Source organism: Ictidomys tridecemlineatus, chromosome 2, assembly GCF_052094955.1.
Source record: "Ictidomys tridecemlineatus isolate mIctTri1 chromosome 2, mIctTri1.hap1, whole genome shotgun sequence".
NCBI lineage: Eukaryota > Metazoa > Chordata > Mammalia > Rodentia > Sciuridae > Ictidomys > Ictidomys tridecemlineatus.
The window spans coordinates 120375415-120393116 of NC_135478.1; the positions used below are offsets into that span (position 1 = coordinate 120375415).

The window sequence follows — 17702 nt, forward strand, 5'->3', positions numbered from 1 at the left end:
TGGTATGATGCTCATAGCTGAAGAGAGTCACGGGGACACAATAAGGCAACAGCCATAACAGTGGAGACATATTGCCTCTCAATGGCCTTGCTCAAAAGGATGACACAAAAGCAAGAGACAGTGTACATCAACATATGAGCAGGAAAAACAAAAGGTGTCACTACAGTTATGAACAGAAGTGACATCAGGTATGAGTGGGACATATGAAAGAGGTTTCAGCAGAGGAAAGTGTAGACAGAGAAACCCAAAGCAAACTACAAGTTGTCAGGGGCTAAGTTAGACATCATTTTAACCAAAGTTGGGAGAGGAACAAGGTAAGGTTCAAATGCCTTCCTGTAGATGGCTGTCAATCTGAGTTAAGGCACTTGGTTAGATGTCACTGGAGAGTGGGAAGTTGAAGCTCCAAACCTCACTTCTTGTGTTCCAAAGAAAGAAAATTTGAAGTCAGACACCAAAGGCAATGCAAGATAACTTTTTCTTAAAGTAAGGCTCAAATGAAGAGCGTTCTCAAGAGAGTGGGTCAGCTGCCCACAGAGAAAAAGGAAGGAAAGAGTGCTGTCCCCAAATTCATTGGTATTTTATGGTTCCCTGAGAACTGGGTCCACCTTCTCCACTCTTTGCCATTCATATGTTCAACTCGTTCATGTCAGGGGGTAGAGGTTTTGACCTTAGTTGGTCCTCTCCAGAACTGTCATAGTGGCAATTATATTAAGTGGAAGGGGGCTTCATTTACAAGTAAATACTATGTTAGTATGATATTGGGTTAATGACAAGACAGAACCTTTTTTCTCCTGAAATTCTAAGAAAATTTCTCTACTGAAATTTATTGAGACTCCTATGGCCATAAATTCTAGCTTCACAATGACCCCAATGATCCTTCTAAGAGTTATTAATAGCCCCATTAATCTTTCTTGGTGTATTTCTTAATTGACTCCCTTTGTTCTGATTATTCATGTATCTATTGTTTTTTCTGCATTATCTGTTTACTCACTTGCCTTAAAAGTAATTTTAGGGAAACTTTAAGAACAACATAAAGAAAACCCATGACATTTCCTGTTATTGGTTTGCATTTCAGTGCTCACTACTGTGATCTAACATCTCTCACCACCTGAGAGAAGTGACAATGGCCTTCTTTGGTTTGGCCGGTAGAGGTCAGAGGAGGGTCCCTTTGCCTTGGAGCTGGCAGGCTGCATGGCAGATGAACAAAATCACCCTGCCTTCCATGAAGACCATGAAGGAGAGTATGGAGAGGGTGGGGGTCAGTCACAGAGCTACCTTTGGCAGGATGTCCCTCCTCACACTGTACAGCAGCCAGGCTTCCTTAAACTTGATGAAGCTCCTCACTGATCTTCAACAGCTCTATGGGCAGATTGGACACAAATCCTCACAGAGAAGAAATTAAAGCAGAGCACAGCTGTGCAAGTTGCCCCAAGATAAGCACTAAGGGGGCTGGAATTCAGGTCCCACCACCCGCAGTCAGGGCTCCTATCTACTGGGTGGCAAAGAGCCAGGCACACATGGGCACTTGCCTGGGCAGAAACCAAATGGTGGCTTCACCAGACTGTGGTTCTGATAGAGTTGGTGTCCGGTGCAAAACTTTAATTCAACTGTTAGCTCTGCTTATAATAAATAAAATTTTCCCTTTTTGACAATATTATGCTACAAAATTCTGATGTCTCTTTCAAATTCAAAAAGTATAATGATGTTATCAAATATTATTACAGTATAACATTTAAAACAATACAAAATGCAAGCATGGCTTTCAGATTTCTCACAAAGCATATTTTTCCCCAGATTAAAAATTTTTATTCATTTCATTTGTATATCTTTATGGGTATATCATGACAATTCAATGTAAGTGTACAAGTTTTATCATGCAAATTTGATGTTACTTCTAGGAAGTCCCTATAGTGTAACCTGCCTTTAGTTTTTTTTTTTTTTGTGATGAATGACTTTTCATAAAATTCATACTTTGACACAGTCTGAGAGACTGTCTCTGTGTGCCCTTCAAGAATGGGGACATTCTAGCATTTCAAGCAGGTATTGATGTAGGATAGATGAGGCTGGACACCTGAGGAATTTGGAGGAAACAGATTTATTTAAGCTGCAACAATCCAGAAGGGCTAATGCCAAACAATCTCTGGACCCCAGGTCTGGAAATTCTTTGAGACTTCAGTGGGTGGTTGTACAACACAATGGTTAACATAACAGTTACATTTTGTTCCACGTTTTAGGTTGGACAGAGGTTTCCCAATTTTTTACTATGGAAACAGATCTTTTGCACATCAACATGTATAATTGGAGACCTTTTTTAAAAAAATTATAGATGATAATAATACATGTATTTTTTTTTTATTTTTATGTGGTGCCGAGAATCAAACCCCAGGTCTCACATATGCTAGACAAGTGCTCTGTCACTGACCACAATGCCAGCCCTGCAGGCCTTTACAAGAAACCCAGCCTTCACAACAAAGAGGAGCTCAGAGCACAATAAGTTCTCTAGAAATCCTGCTCACTCCTTAAACAATATCTTCTTGACTAGGAGAGAGGCTTATATCTTACAATGAAGTGGGTTCTTCTGTGGGCTACATCATTACCCCCTTTGATGCTCACTATTTAATCCTCTAAGTCAAAAAGCATTATTATCATCTTGGCTTTAAGCTTTATATAATGTAACATCATAGTTTTTTTCTTAACAGCTGCTTCTATAGTAGACCCACTAATTGTAATGTAAAGAGGAAACAAACATGGAAGCAATGAATAAGTTCATAGCATAATCCCTGCTATGTCAATTAAGATTTGAATCTATCAAGAATAGGAAACCATCCACCAAATAGTGAGCTTGGATGCCAACCATAATACCCTTTCAGGTTTGAACTGGTCCATGTGGTAGTTTTCTGATATTGTTAACTATATGTTTGATTGTTATCAGTCCTAGAGTCAAGACAAAAGAAAGGACTCTGTAGTGGCAATGACAATATAAGAGCTGTCTTAGAGGGAGAAACAGTCCATTTTCTTGTTGGTGAGTTTATCTTACACCTTGTGTGGATCATCCAGTCCACAGTGGCTGAAGCAGGGCTGATGTTTCCTCTAGCTTTGGGCACATGCAGGCTAGTCAGCTTTCAGAGTGACTTGAGCAGTGTTGGTGTTCTTCTGATCCTTGAGCTTTTCAGGTGTTTCCTTCTTCCGGATGCTCAGCTTAAAGGGTGCAAATTAAAGAGAGAAAGCTGCAAAAGAATGTACGTAAAAATAAGAGATTTTATTTTCAGGAAATTTCAAAAGGAACAAAATATTACATAATGTATATTTCTGCATGTGTACATACATGTATAGACATATTTGGTGATACTCTAAAGAAGAGTAGGGGACTGTGGACAGTGCTCAGTGTGGGGATGTGACAGAGGTGGGGGATATCCCAGGAGGCTTGAACTATGTAGATTTATCTCAAAGTAACTTTAAACAAATTTGAAAACAACATATAATTTCAGAAGCCTGACCCAACATTGGCTTATGATCTTCCATATATTATTATTTCATCTAAAAATTAAAAAATAAATTTTAACCCTCTGTCTCAAAGGTCAATTGCACTTCAAAGTGGGTTAACTTTAAGCTCAGAATATTTTTCTGCATGGAAATTTGTCATATGCCTACTTGGATCCCAAAGTTTAGGCAGTGCTCAGCAGCTTAATTTACCCTTGGCTTATCCTCCTCATGATCTTTACTTTACCAGATGCAAACCCAAGGTTGTACCTAGTTCTGCACCCTGGTAAAAGTCACCCAGGGATTTGAATACAGCTCTACCAAATCTGAAGTCTTTACCTCTCTTCACACTACCCCTTAGCCAGACAAAACTTGCTTTTTCCTTTCTTGATAATCTCTTGGAAGAAGCCAGTGTTAGGCTAAATTTGGTAGATCAAGGAGGGTATTTTCCCAATAGGCTGTTTTTCTCCAAGTCCAGGCATGGCCAGTCTGGCTGTCCTCAGCCTGCTGCAATGTGCTCAGGCCTCACACCACTGCCCAGAGACCCAGTGCCCTTATGACCCTATGTCCAGGACTCAGAGTCCCCTCAGGGAGGAGTGGGGGATAGGGGAAGAAGACGTGGTGGGAAGTTTAGGAGAAAGGACCAGAAGGTGCTTCCAGGGATGGACTCCCAGAGCATCCAGATCCCTCTCCAGCTTGCCCTATAGGATCAGGTCCAGACCGGGTCAGCAGCTCCCAGGCTCTGAAACTGCTCCCTCAGCAGTGAGTTGGACCCATCTAGACCCACCCACTGCCTGCTGTGAGGACCTCAGCCTTTATTTATTGTGCTCACTAGTTTATTTGGATGAGTTCCCTGAGTTAGAGCCATAACTCCTCAAGGGTCCTAAGGATTGGTGGCTAGTCCTGGGGGGAGAGTGCAAAAGGCAGGCAGCATGGTGAGGTGGCTGTGATGGAGAATGCCCAGTTTCCCAGCTCTTGTATATCTTGAGCAGACCAGCAGCCTTGGAGTCAATTCACTCCAATGGCACAATCATGAAATGGGGGCATCTGGTGGCCATAGCAGCATCCAGCCACTTTTAGCATAGGGCATCAGGCATCAAAGGTCAGAAGTGTGGGCTGGGGATGTGGCTCAAGTGGTAGCGCGCTTGCCTGGCCTGCGTGCGGCCCGGGTTTGATCCTCAGCACCACATACCAACAAAGATGTTGTGTCCGCCGAGATCTAAAAAATAAATATTTAAAAAAATTCTCTCTGTCTCCCTCTCTCCTCTCTCACTCTCTCTTAAAAAAAAAAGCCAGGAGTGGAGTATTGGCATGGGGTGTGGGTGTCTGTGGAGGTGTCAGCATGCAGCTATGTACCTTGCTTCCTACTCATGGTTGCGGTGACTGTGGAAGAATCCAGAAAGAGTGGTTGTGACAACAGAGGCATTCAGTCCTGAGGGTTGTCATCCTGCCATAGTGACAAGAGTCTGGCTGCAGTTGCAATGAAGTTGGCATCCAGTGCTGAGTGTCACTGTCTGGTGTCCATGTTAAAGTCTGGTGGCAGCAGGGTGGAGCTCCAGAGTCTGGCAGGGGTTAGAGCAACATGCACCTGCATCAGGGGTCCTCAGTATTGGGGTCGGATATCACGCTTGGGGTGAAGTGCAGTGATGTTGGGTCCTTGGTGGGCAGCATCAGAGTCAAGCTTGAGTTTAAAAGTTCAATTGCTGCACGATTGTGGTGACACCAGAAGAGCCCAGAAGCAGAAGCAGCAACAACAGGCAGTGTCCAGCAGTGAGCATCTCCATCCTGCAGCAGTAATTGGGGTCCGGCTGCAGGATGGTGAATGTGGCATCCAGTGGCCATGTGGGGAGTCTGGGTGGCTACAGCGAAGAGCTCCAGGCTGGCTGTGGTAGTGAGGGCATGGGATAGTGGGTGTCAGAGTGAGAAGGTGACCAGTAGCTGGGATGGCCTCTGGAAGCTCCAGGTCTTGGTCTTTCTCCTGGTGGACTTGGCCTGCTCAGAAAGAAGCATGTGGGAGACAGCAGTACCCACGCAGCTGTCCAGGAACTTATCTGCCCTCAGCTGCCATGCCTTGCTCTGGTCATGAGCCCACTTGGTGTCTGCTCACCTCATCCCCCAGTACAGCTTCTACTGAGGAACTAGGCTGTCTGCAAGTTGAAATGGCCTTAGGATAGAACCCCAGTGTCCCCAGCAACATCCTGCATGGACTGTGGGGACAGAGAGCAGAGGTCCTAGGACATCTTCACTCCCAAAGCACATTTCTGTGGCTAAGGGCAGCAGAAGACCAAGACAGAGTGCTATTCACCATTAGACTCCCTCTGCCACCTGTGCTCTCCACTCTTGTCCTGCCCCAAGATGTGCTTGGAGGGTGAGGATTTGCTAGGCGCCCCCCAGCTCTCACCTCTGCACTCTGCTGGCACAGCCCAGGGGAGATGTGGCTGGGGAGGGTGGGTGTCCTTTCCAAAGGCTCTCCCAGCTGGCAGATGGCCTACTCGCCCCTTAGAGGCTACAACCCAGGGAGGGGCTCAAGGATCAGGGGAGGAGCCGCCTGGTGGACTCAAGGCCAATGCCAGGCATGGCTGGCCTGGTCAGTAGAAGGTCCTCAGCAGCTCTCTGGGTACCATGAGGTACTGTGTCCTGCTTTCTGTCCAGGCAGGCCCTACTACCAGAAAAACCAGTCACCTGGAGGAGCCACTGCAGAGACCATCACAGCTTCCAGTCGCCCTCTGAAACTGAGGCCAACTGTCCCATGCTGTCACCATCACTGCTACCAGAGCTCCACACTGTGGCCACTGGAGTCCCCACATGGCCACCAGTAATGCTGCAGCCACCACCACTGCATTGGGATCAGACTCTCACCACTGCCAGAGGATGAGGATGCTTCTGTCTGGATGCCTGGCTTGTTGCTGCCACCTCCAGACTCCTCAGTTGCCTTTGCCACTGCTGCCATAACTGAACTCCAGACACTGAAACTTCCACAGAGGCCCAACGCCAAGGCTTCACTGCCCTGGCTCCTACTCATGGCTGTCCTCCAAGCCTGAGGCCAAGTCTCCATTTTGCCACTGATACATCTGGGCTCCCCAAACTGCCATGGGACTCCTGTTTGACATCCTCCTCACAGATGGATGCTCATGCTACAGAATCCTGACACTGCTCCTGGGAAACTCCAATGTGGAACCCTGCTGTGGAATGCTAAGGCTGGCCTCTATATGCTTTAGTCCTGGAAACAAGACTTATTTCTCAGCCACTGGACACTTCCACAGGTGCCACCTGCACCCCCAGGCTTGGGAAGGGTCCATCACATGCCCTTCCATGCCTGCTGTCTGTTTATTTCTGTCAGGGGATTAACTCACTGATCTCAAAACTGAATCATCTCACTGATAAACCTTGCATTGGCTCACCTGTGAGCTTCTGGGGACACATACTACCTAACCCACAAAACATCTTCATCAAATAGGTTAGTAAGATCTCCTTGATGACTTGTAAGAGCTTCTGCATCAGCACTTGCTTCTTTGCCTTATACTTTTATTATTCCAAGAACCTCATGGACCAAACTCTGGCACCTTCAAACTTCTTCTGCAGCTTTCTCACTTCTCTTGTCAGTAGAACAATCTAAAGTGATGGCCTTATTTGGATTTGGCTTTGGCTGAATGGAATGTGGGTCGTTTCTTCTTTTCTCCACACTATAAAAAGTTTTTTCCAAATGAGAAATAATGCTGGTATTTGCTTTCTTGTCATTTAAATATGCCCTGGAGCAGCCCTTTACTTTCCTTCATGAACATTTCCTTTGCATTCTCAGTTTGACAAAGTAGTGCAAGATGCACAGCTTTTTATGTGAAGTACAAAGCATAAGACTCTTCCTTTTATTTAAATAGTACAGACCATTACTGATTTTTTTTTAATTTTTTTATTTTTTTGTTGGTTGTTCACAACATTACAAAGCTCTTGACATATCATATTTCATACATTAGATTGAAGTGGGTTATGAACTCCCAATTTTACCCCAAATGCAGATTGCAGAATCACGTCGGTTACACATCCACAATTTTACATAATGCCCAATTAGCAATTGTTGTTTTCTGCTACCTTTCCTATCCCCTATTGAAGTTAGAACCATTACTGATTTATTAATGGTTCTAACTTCAATAGTGTGTCATGGAGAATAAGAGGATTGTGAGCCATGATCTGTGGAGCAATAAGAATGCACATATTAAGGTTGTTATCTTATATGAACAGGATTTTTAGTGCCACGTGACAGTTAAAATAGTTAATATCACAGATCACAGTACGAGTTATAATGGCCTTAAATCTTCAACACTCATTAGGCAGTCACCTCTGCTCCATACACAGGGGCCTCTATCTCACCTTCTCCAGGATGGCCTGTTTGTGTCCTCTCCCACAGCACCATGAGCTCTACATGGGCTCCATCAGCAGCTACACAGTGCTGATGGTGGCACAGCCTGGTGAATGAATGAGCATTTTTAGGTCAACATAAAAGACTGTCACTAAAAATACTTACAATGCCATCCTTAAAATGAAAGAATTACCATCACAAAAAAATAGACAATCTCAGAGGGAAGCGGAAGGAGAGCTGAGCTGGGGGGTCCGGCACTGGGTAATGCTCAGAAGCTCACATGTGGGAGGTGCCATAGAAAACATTAGAACTAGGGTGGTGAGCATACATTCCAGGAGAAGTGGAGGGCTGCTGGCCTAATAGTTTCTTGACTTTCTGTCTCTGGTGTTTTGGTGCCTGAAATTTATGTTGCTGCCAGGATAGTTGGCTCTCTTTCAAAGGATGGGATGGCAGCTTGGAGCACCAGATGTAATTATATATATATATATATATAAAATCAAGTGGAGGATAACGTACAATGTCCACTCACTTGCTTAGTGGCAGCTAAGCTGTCTCCTCTTCCTGAAGGTTTACAGTGGCCACTCATGGTCCTGTGTGGTCATTGCTGGTGTAGGGCCAACTTAGGTTTTCAGGGCTATTCCTCCTCCTTCACAGGGAATGTGATAATATGCTCCCCAAAATGTAAGCAGGTAAATTAGGCCATGGCTGTTGGAGGCAATTACATCACTTGGGGTGGTGCTAGAGCTGCAGGAGAAAAGATCCAACATGACTGGCTTTCCTTGGGCCTTTCCCAATTCACACTAGAACCCTGCCTCTGAGAATAGCCCAGGCCCTCCCCAATAGGACATCTTCCCAGACTAGGTTCCATCAGCTGCAGGATGTCAGCCATGTGTGTCTTGGGACCATATGGCAGATCCCAGGGGCACCAGCAGAGATTCCTCTGCACACACCTTCAGTCATCCACCCCAGGCCCCATCCTCATAATCAGAGAGCTCAGACTCACAGGATCTGTGTTCTACAGCTGGGGAAGGACATGGAAGGTCCCCTCTGATTCAGGCATAATGATCAACAGGAAGGCCCTAAGGTATTTCAGGTTGTCCAAGTCTTGGGTCCTCAAAAATATTCTGGATAGACGTACAGCCACATTTCAATGATGGAGCAGAGGGTTCTGTGGAGTGTGGAGTGAGACCGGGAGTCATGAAGGACTGGGCCTCTCCTTTAGGTAGCACCTCCCAAGGTCCCTGCATCATGGACTTCCCAATGAGTGGCCAAGCAGGCCCATGCACCACATCAAAAGGGCAACCTTTGAGGCACATGTGTGGGTAAGGGGCTCCACACACTTGCTGTCCTGTCTCTGTACAGAAATGTATGGGCAACTCAGGCTGGGATTGGCTGTGTTGGGATGGGATCCTCACAGAACCTGGTTCTGAGGCCCCAACCACTCCTCTGCTCTTTGAGTGTCCAGAATCCCATTGCAGCACACTATGTCCTTTCTACAGTATAAGCCCCAGAGTTGAGTCCTCTGCTGGAAATCACAAAGGGTGGAAATTGGTGTTTACCCAGCTATGTTTGACAACAGCCCCTCAATTGGCCCCTCTTAGAACAGGAGCCCTCCCGACTGGCCCAAAGACCACTCATTTTTTTTTGAAGCCACTCCTCACAAACATCTGGCTGCAGGTTTATATACCTAGAGAAGGTGAGGAGGCTGTCACCTCTACCATCCTGTGCCCCTTATCTGCCAAGATGGCTGGTGGGCTTGACTAACTTCCTGACAATCATGAAAGTTCTGGAGGGCTAAGAGGTTTGTCTGCATTGCTTCCTAAATGATAGGCCATGTGATGCCCAATAGTGGTGTTACATATACATTTGAGTGATGACTGAGCCCAACCACCTAATGCCTAGCTACCTCAGGACCAGGACCCCATTCCTTTCTCCCCAAGGGTCCCTGTTCTGACTACATGCAGGTTGGAACACTCCCAGATCCAATCCACAGACTCCTTCCCAAATGTGAAAATTGCTTTCCTGAAGCCTCAGAGTAGTGAGGCCTGAGGTAGAGAACTTTCTCACAGGGTAAGACCAGAGCTGCAGGAAGCATGTTACACAGAACCAGGCCTGAGGCAGACACTCCTTGGACTCATCCTACTCGGTTCTCTAAACATTCAGGCAGGGTTCTCCTCTGAAAACACTACTTTCTCCAGAGGGGACTGATTGCCCAGAAATCCCAGGACCAAGTAGGAGATGTCCATTTGCCAGTGATTGGACGTGATTGATACACACCTTTTACATAGCAGCTCTGGCACCTTCTGACAACTGACCAGATATGGGTAGGAATATAAAAATTTATGGCCATAGGAGGTGTTCCCCTCTGTAGGACAGGATCCAGGCCCTTCCTCGGCTCCTGCAGGATGAGTGCTGCGAAGGTTTTCAGAAGACAGGACACATCTATTGATGAATCTTGGTCATCTTCTCCCTAGATTGTGGAATCAAATAGGGACACTGCAACATGGCAAAAGGAGCCATCTGCAAAATGACTCATTGCCATACACTCAAGTTAAATTGAAGGATTTATCTCTGTAATCTTGAGTTATCACACACACATAGAACACATATATACACACAAACCTGGTGAGGGTCTGTAGCTATCATGGGGAATTTGAGTGGTTGCCTAGACTGTGGTCACTTGAAGTTGCCTGTCATGTCTCACCTCTGGTCTCCTTGGGAAAAATTGCCAGAGCTGTCAGGACCCAGCAGTGACCCAGCACTCAGGAACAGCCCCTATTCAGGGCTTTTCTGAGGCATGAGCATCCACAGATCAGTAGAAAGGAACTCTTGGCACTGGGCTTGCTGTCTCAACACCAGTGAGCAGACTGGGACTGTGTCTGATTGTTGGTGCCTAGCTACTAGGGTTGCAAGTTCTGTATGTTTTGTGACTAAAAAGTGAGGTCACTTCCTTGGGGATTCCTTAGCTGAGTCCTATTCTCACATAAGATGGTTCCAAAGGCCCCCTGAAATGTGGGCTACTCCCATATTCTCATGACACATGCACCAGTGGACACAGTTACACCAACACACCCTGGATCAGGTCCACAGATAAGCCAGGAATAGGCAGCTCCTCTGGTTTGGAACAGAACGTGGTCCACACCCACCTCCTCCTTCAGGTTATGTGTGTGACCCTGAAAAAGTCATTGTGGCTTGCAAGACCTCTATGGCTCCCCAATGTGTCCATCAAGGATTATTAGACCACCTGCTTTTCAGGTGGTCATCAGGGGGAATGAACCCATACATACATTTACTCCCTGAGATACCCTAATGCTAAAGTTATGAGTCTGTAATACACAAGTCTACAGATGACACAACATTGGAAGGTGAGGAAAAAAGGATGACATGGAACTCTACCATGACCTGAGTCCCACAGTGAGAGAGAGAAAGTCAAATCCTGTCTTGGCCATGGTCCCCTCTCTGCACCACTGGAAGGCTATAGTGACTGATATTCAGACATAGCCTTCCCTTTGTCAGAGACCTGCCAATGGCTTCCTGTGAGATTTAGAATTGTCCCAAGTTCTCTTCCCATTGTATTATGTGGGTACATTACAGGGGATTGAAAAGACCATATTATAGCATCCTGGTGCCCAAGGCCTGTAGCTCCCTTCCCTCCAAGTGGATCCACATCAGCATCTGGTTTCTAAGAAACAGAAATCAGCCAGGTCATAAAGATCACTTCTAAGTTTGAGTCAAGGGAAGTCTCATTTCTGTCTGGCTCCATAGCCCCACAGCTTGGGTCACTGCTGGGATTCTAGAGCTCTGGGAGAAAAGTTTGTGTGGTAGCAGGCAGAGAGATCCAGGGATCCCATGAAATGGCAAGGGGATGGTATTTCTGTGCTTCCCTTTCTGAGTGCCTCAAAGAAGAGAAAATATGTGAGTTGTAAAATTTACTGATGCACAAAACATATCAAGAAGCAAGAATGGTATGAAGTAGCCAAGATTTTGTCCAACAGCATGGTCCTAACCACAGGAGTGGACACTCTATCTTCATGACTTTAGGGAAAGGCTACGTTGCTTCTTTCAGGGAGGCAGCAAGGCACTACCCTTTGTTTTGTGTGCCGTTCAGGACAATTTCCTCCTATTCTTTCAACTAAAATATTGAAACAAGGCCCCAGAAATATGAACAAAGAAGTATCTTAGGAGGCAATATTGAGTCAATTGCTAAGGATACTGGAGCCGAGAGAAGGACAGACAGTTCAGTTTTGAGGACTGGACAGAAAAGAGGAGACCATTTCCTGCAGGGAACACTCACTAAACTAATACATGACCACTGAGCACCCTGTGCTCACTCTTGAATAAAACTCAAGGAGCTGACAACTTTCCCCTCTCCTAAGGAACCTCAAGAATTAACTAACTATCCCAGGAGACTCAGGATCATCTTCCTTGTACACAGGGAGCTAAGTGGCTGCTCATTACCTTCCTACCAGAGGTGACAAGCACATGATTCTAAGTTCTTTTAAACTATACCAAACTTAAAAAATTGTTTATGCTCTCCCAAAAATAGCAGTAGAATCATCAACTCAGAATATCATAAGAAAAACTAAATGGGAGAGGATTACTTAAGCAGGTTAAGAAATGATCAGGATTCAACTTCCAAAAGACCTAAATGCCCTTGCAGCTCCTAGTCACATTGCTGTGGCTTCCAATGGACAGCAGACTCCTTATGTGCTGATTTTGCCTTACTGACACATGACCTAACAGGAAAGGCTTTATGTACACAAGAGCTGCTTCACCCAAGCATCTGGACATACACAGCTGCAAATGTTGAAAGTAGCACTAAATAGTGTCTTTCAAGATAAATAGGTTCTCTCATCAACATACTAAAATGAGATAAAATGCTACTAGAATACAAAAATGTAGACACTAAGCTGACCTAACACAATATTTATTAAGCATATTACTTACTGACCCAAAAATTATATCCTAAAGCATTTCTAAAAGACATCATTCTTATTCTTTCTTGAATTGCTTCTGTTCATCTGAAAGATCCCACATCCTCAATTACTGGTTGATTTAGTGCCTTCACATTGGAATTTACTCAAAAGTGAATTAAATGTCTTAAATTGAGAAGCCAAATCACAAATTTCCACTAAATCATTTATAAGAAGGTAAAATGGCCTTTTCCACTCAATTCTACACAATGTGCCCGAAAAATACCCCAACAAAACCAGAAACACACTGAAAAGTTTCCATAAGAATTGTGGAATGATACAGCACCTTCCAAGAATTGAAGAGAGTAGCTGCTGTGTAGTAAGTGTCCGTACATTTGTTTTAGTAGCACCATCTACCACTGTGTTTCTGGCCCATGCTCAGGGTTATGGTTTCTTCAATTCTTCATAGTTACTCAATGAGATGGGTACAACCCTCCCTGTGTAGATGAGGAAATTGAGTCATGGACAGATTAAATGACTTGCAACAGAATACTCAGCATGAAGTGCCAGGGTGGGAAATCAATTCCAGCCTGTCCCACAGCAAGTCTGGAACAGAGTGCACTTATTCACTCATTCAACAAACCCCTATGGGTGCCTCCTGGAAGTGAGTGCTTACCGTGTAAGCCCAAAGATTCATAGCACTATGCAATGTAGGTGTCTCTTTTAGCATTCCCAAATTCCCTATGAGGCTGCTGACCTGGGGAGGCAAGGCCCATCAGGCCTGTGAGGAGACTTCACTTTGCATCAGTGAAGCCCCACATAGCTTCAGGTTGCTCTGTCCAGGTGGCCAACATATCTGCTTCCTCAGCTCACTGCCAGTAAACATCATGGTCATGGCCAAAGGCAGGTTCATGTCATTCTACAACTGTCCAAGCCCTAGAATGTGCATCAGCAAGAGTAAAGATTAAGGTAATCCCAAGATTCTAGGTGACAATGATGTGGGTTTCTGAACTGGAACAAATGTGTTCTTCTGTTGGGCAGTGGTGGTGACAGAAGCTGAGGCTGTGCAGGGACAGGGGCATTCAGAAAATCTCTGTCCTTCCTCTCAATTTTGAGCTTAAAAGTGCTCTAAAAAGTTATCAAGTAAAAAAACAAGAAGAGAAAAAAGTGTGCTTTGTCACTCTGCACTGGGGAAGCTGAGGGCAGACAGCCAGAGCTCGGGGCAAACAGACCCAGCACCTCCTTCCCAAATTGCCTCTCTCCAAGCTCAGCACAGCATGGCCTTCAAGGGGCTTTGGGGTCTTTATAGAGAAGGTGTCTGATGGTCACAGATCAGAAGTCCTGCCTACAACCTCCTCAGGAGGAGGCCATGGGGGAAGACTCAGATTTAGGGTGGCCCACCTCTCCCTCTCTGTCCTTGGGCTGTCCCTACTTATCTCCATGTCACCCCTGCCCCCTCAGAGGCTGCCAGCTGCTTGCTGCCTGAGCGCCTTTGTGCTGCACTTACCACTTCTTGGCCCAGCAGCTCCTGTCCATCAATAAATTCTCAGCTCCCACAACACCTCCTCCGAGAAGCCCATTCTGACTACCACCCAGGAACACCCTTATGCTCTCTCCCCCCTGAATTCTGAATTTTACCTATTTCTTCAGCAGTTTGCTTTTACTTTCTAGGGCCCTTCTTCTAGACCATGGAATCCAGGAGTGTAGGGTCCTTTCTGGTGCTCACTGTGGTTTCCCCAGCTCCACCAAGACTGGAGAGGAGGGCTTAGAAGCTGTGGAGAAGGCACAGGGTGAGGATATAATGAGAAGTGTGCAGGCTGCCACCTGGGGGAGGGCCCGCACCAGACCCTGCCATCCTGGCCCCCTGATCTTGGCCTGACAGCCTCCAGATCTGTGAGAAATCAGTTTCTGTCATTTCAAAGCCACATTTGATGGTTCTTAGGTATACCTGCCTTCACTGATTCAGACCTGGGCAATGTGAGCCAGATTTGGGTAATGCACTCTGGACACTTGGAGATACCCTGGCAAGCTGGGGATGCTCTCTTCATGCAGCATGTAGGTGTCTCTGTGCACAATATCAGGGTCTGCTCACCTGATCCAGTGGACACCAGGCAAACCGTAAGCCTGCAGGCAGCACTTAGGACCAAAGACAGGCACAGGGGCAAAATCAGCCACCTCTACTGCAAGGGGCTGTGTTCTAAATGCAGCTGCTCTCACCCCTTCAGTGGGGACATCTGTGGCTTGCCTGCTTGGCTTTCATCTCCCTGTCTCATCATTTAACCTTGAATATTTTTGGTGACAATTTCTTTCTCTTATATGGTGACTCAGTCCCTTGAGGCTTGATCACTGAGATCAATCCATTCCACCATGATGGGCACAAAGAAGCAGTGACCCAGGCTGGCCCAGCCACACTAATCCCATGACTTTCATTATCATCATTAGGCAGGGGATACAGTCTATTCCTCCAATGCCAAACTAGCAGATTGTGCCCTTAAAGCTGCTTGGCAACATGCCACCACCCCACTGAGAGAGAGTGAGCAGGAGAAAGCAGAGCAGGGAGATGGAGAGAGGCAGTGTCCTGATGACCTCACTGCAACCTCTGGATAAAGCTGTGCCTGAATCTGTATTCACCCCATACTTCCCACACATGTGAACCAAAGCAATCCACTTTACAGCCTTTTTTTCTCTTGTAAAGTTATGCTGGTTTACTTATTGTTCTGGCTAATTTTGTTAGAGTTTATCCAATTTGAAAGATGGACCCATTTTGCTGCTTCACAGCTGTGTGGCCTTGCCTCAGTGCTTAAACCCTCAGGGCTTCAACTTCCTTGCTTGTAAAGAGGAGTTGCTACCTCCACCTCCACAAGAGGAAGTCAGCCTTGTAGATTATATGAGACAAGGCAAAGCACTTAGGATTGAGGTTTGATGAACGGAAGATTCTATAATTCTAATCTACTAATTAAGCATAATTTACTGAAGAATAACTACAAGGAATGCTTTCAAAGGCCAGTGTATCACTGAGTGTCTGACTCCAAGGGCCTCAGCTATCTGATTTTTCATTGTGGCCTCAGTGTGGAAGCAACTGTTGCATCTCTAAGAACACCCACAATCTGAGCTCCTAAAACATCAGCACAGAAAAAGCATAAAAATATTGATCTTCTATTTTCTCATATCACTGAAGGAAAAACACAGTGACCCATCTAAATTTAGAACTCGGAAACCCCTCACCCAAGGGCTCAGGACAACTTCACAGCAGGGCTAGAGGCTCCCCCCAAAGGGCTTATCCCTTTGGACATCAAGAAATCCCCCTTGCATTCAACATATAGCACAGCTCTGGGGCCTGCAGCACCCCTACCAAGGGCTTATCCAGGTGATCAAGCTCATGCTCTGAAAGCATCTGCAAAGTCATCTGTGAGCAGAGGGCAGAAACTGACCCCCTGAAGCTGAGTCCATCTTGCTCCCACTGGAGTGAGCCAAGCACACCTTCCTGCATACAGATGGTGCCACTAGGACAGGTCAGCAACACTGCTGCATAAGGGGAAAGAGACTGTCATCCCAGAGGTTCAAGTGCTACTAATTGGGCAGGACCACAGTTTGAACCCAGGACTGTCTGATTCCAAAGTCTGGCCCTTTGCCAACTCCCAGCATAGGTCACAACCACCTATGGGCTATTGGTTCCAGCTGCAGATCAATGGAAAGCAGGGTTTTCAGCCAGATCCCTGGGTGAACCAGTCACCATCTCTGGGACCTTAGGCTAGTTACCTGCCATCTCCTTGTCCCAGCCTCCTAATTCACAAGTGAAGGTGTGTTCTTCACTGCACAGAGCATGGAGGTGGTTAAATTAGATTCTCTATAGAACAGGCTCAGTATCATATGATGATTTTTGTTTTGTTTGTTTGCTTTTATGCCTTTATTTACTAAGGATATCTTTAAGTGAGCCTTGGCTTCCTGGCAGGGAGCAAGCCTTATCAGCTACTGTTTTATTATATTTTAAGTGCATCTTTGGCAAATTCCAGAGAGGGCCTGGTCACAGAGGGTGGTTCCAGGCAGTGGCTAGACCCTAGGGTCAGCTCAAAAACCTCTTCTTCTTAGAAAGCAGGAACAGGGTGATAATAGCAGGGACTTTCTAGGAGTCACATAATTTTTAGGGACAGAGGCCTGGGAACAAGGACTCAGGCCTTTTCTTGTTCCATCAAGTGTCCACAGCCTTAGCAATTGCAGGCCCATGGGGGTAACAAAAGTGTCCTTTCCTACTTGTTAACCCATGACAAAATGCTCTCTCCAACTACTACATCACCCCATGAGGCTTTGGCAGGGAAACCCAACAGGATGGCACAGGAGACACAAGCAAACAAGAAAGTCAGGCCCCTCTTGCCACCCTCACTACTAAGAACCATGGAGATCAAAGCTACCAGACACCCATCAATATCCAAAGCACCCAGGAGCTGTGCTGCCAGAGGCATGAAACAGCCTCAAAACACATCCTGTGGGTGGGACTACATTATTCATGAGAAGTTCTGCCCCATGAGCCCACACACAGGCTCAACTGAGTGAATCCTACAAGACTCAGGGGACCCAGAAATGTCCTTCTTGGAAGTTCTGCACCCATTCAATGGACAAGAATTCTGCAACACCTCCTCCGCATGCTGGAAAGTGGAGGCTGGGCCTGGGGTTCCCAGCCCAGAGTCAAAATTCTACAAAGAACAGGCAGAAGTTTCCTCTCTAGCCTGACACCCTGGGGACCGTGCTTGCTCCCCACTGGTCCCTGATACTTGCATGTTCCTCCTCTGGTCCAAACTCCCCCAGGGCTCTCATGTTACCCAGAGTGAAGACCAAAGTCTTCAGCAGCCAAGAGGCTCAGCATTGTGGGCCCTGTTCTTTCTCTGACCTCATCGTCATTCTCCTTCACTCTGCTCTGGTTTCATTGGCCACCTTTCTACTCTGTCTTCCCAGCTCAA

At 46.1% G+C, this 17702-nt stretch overlaps 1 long non-coding RNA gene across 1 annotated transcript in view; it reads left to right on the plus strand.

Moving 5' to 3' along the window:
* LOC144375319 (uncharacterized) overlaps positions 1 to 7100 on the plus strand; it is a 47793-nt gene extending 40693 nt beyond the window's left edge. Inside the window, exon 3 of the long non-coding RNA XR_013435005.1 lies at positions 6133 to 7100. This is a non-coding gene — a long non-coding RNA (uncharacterized LOC144375319). The remainder of the gene's footprint in view (positions 1 to 6132) is intronic.
* Positions 7101 to 17702: the final 10602 nt, after the last annotated feature.